The sequence below is a fragment of the Nannospalax galili genome, unplaced genomic scaffold, assembly GCF_000622305.1.
Source record: "Nannospalax galili isolate Female #2095 unplaced genomic scaffold, S.galili_v1.0 scaffold820, whole genome shotgun sequence".
Classification (NCBI taxonomy): Eukaryota; Metazoa; Chordata; class Mammalia; order Rodentia; family Spalacidae; genus Nannospalax; species Nannospalax galili.
Window position 1 is genome coordinate 8,288 of NW_008346549.1, and position 1,847 is coordinate 10,134.

At 39.6% G+C, this 1,847-nt stretch overlaps 1 long non-coding RNA gene across 1 annotated transcript in view; it reads right to left on the reverse strand.

The window, feature by feature from the left end:
• LOC115072021 overlaps positions 1-1,847 on the reverse strand; it is a 7,160-nt gene that overhangs the window by 2,639 nt on the left and 2,674 nt on the right. The gene's annotated exons all lie outside the window — the stretch shown is intronic.

A 1,847-nucleotide genomic window follows, 5' to 3' on the forward strand; every position in this document is an offset into this window, starting at 1 on the left:
TAGATTATAATGCCAGAGAAATACATGATAGACTAATAATGATAGATGATTGATAGATAGATGATAGATAGATAGATTGATAGATGATTGATCGATTATAGATTGATGATAGATGATAGGTAGATAGATGATAGATATATAGACAGATGCCAGAGAGATAGACAAATAATGATAGATTAGATAGATAGATAGATAGATAGATTGATTGATTGATAGATGATAGATACATAGACAGATGCCAGAGAGATAGATGATAGACAAATAGATGATAGATTGAGAGATCAATCAATGTAGATAGACGTAGATAAATAATGAGCACATATTCCTTAGTGTTTCATATGGCAATATTTACTGTGTCAAAGGAAGCCTACTTTAGTCCTTGAACAAGGTACTTTGCCAATATTACACAGTGAGGCAAGACTTTACAGTCAGTGGGCTGAAAGGAAAGAAGTACAAAGATAAAAACGTCAACATGGCATTCTACAGATGGGAGCGGACTTTATTACCACAGAGACAGAATACACTGTCACTTCAGTTCACTTTTATTCAATCTAGGGGAGATAAGGAACAAACTTTATGCTCACTGCACCCTTGCTTCAGACACGTAGCTCCTAAGGTGGACAGGGTTAGCTCCCTAAGCATACTACAGGGACCTCTGATGAAGCCCAGTCTGGACCTAATTAATTAATAAGGATATTTTCAGTAACCAAAATAAAAATATGGAGTAAGACAACTTTGTATTGGTTTCTCAAAGGATATAGTAAAGCAAATTCTAGGCTTTTCTATACCTTCATTAAGGGTGGTCTGAGTCTGTTCATTAAAGAGCTTTGAAAATGAAGTCAGAGTCCTTGTGATGCAGTGGTGACTAAATGAAGATTCTCTTGAGGGACCAAGTATTAACCATGTTTGCCTGTTAAAATCCTAAAACAGGGCTAGGGATATAGTTCAGTGGTAGACTGCTTGTCTAGCATTTGAAAGACCCTGGGTTCGAGCCCCAGCACTGAAGAAAAAAAAACTTCTGAGTCCTAAAATGGACTCTCCAGTATATGCCGTATTTTGTCAACTAAGTGGGAAGTGTGTTTCCCAGGTGTTTTCTGTAGGACCTGGGAACATTTATAACATTAGTAGGCACAGTAGGCATAGCATTAAAACACGAAGCAAAAGAACAAACACCCCAGTACCTGTCTTTAGGAATCTTCTCCACCTAGTAAAAGGAGTGAGCTCTTTATTAACAGAAAACTAGAGAAACCTGATCTTTTAAAGCTTGTGATATTTTCAAACGTGTTTTGAATAACTGTCGCCTCCAGGAGTAAAGACTCCATTAATGTCAAACGAGAGACAAACGCTGCTCAGAAACAACCAATATGGGCAACAAAACAAGCACTGCTGCCTTGGAAACGAGTGGGTGTGGTACGACCTGTGCTTTGCCACAGATCCTAAAACCAAACCGCCCACCAAACACCGATGCTAGGGTCTTGAACCAACGGCCTCACTGAACCCAGAAACGAGAGCCAAAGTTCCATATACGCTTCTCAATAAGGAACTCATTTTCTCCCATTAATTGTCATACCATGGAAGCTATGACACTATTTTTACCAAGGTTGAAAATAAATTATTTTATTTATTTATTTTTTGTCTTTTTGAGACAGGGTCTCCCTGTAATCCCAGCTGGTCTGGATCTCACTATATAGAGCAGGCTGCCCCCCCCCTCCCCGTGCTGGGATTAAAAGTGGGCGCCATCACACCTGGTGAAAATAGAATTTTTTTTGTCTTTTTGAAGCAGGGTCTCCCTGTAGCCCCAGCTGTCCTGGAACTCGCTAGGTAGACCAGGCTGGCCTTGAACTCAC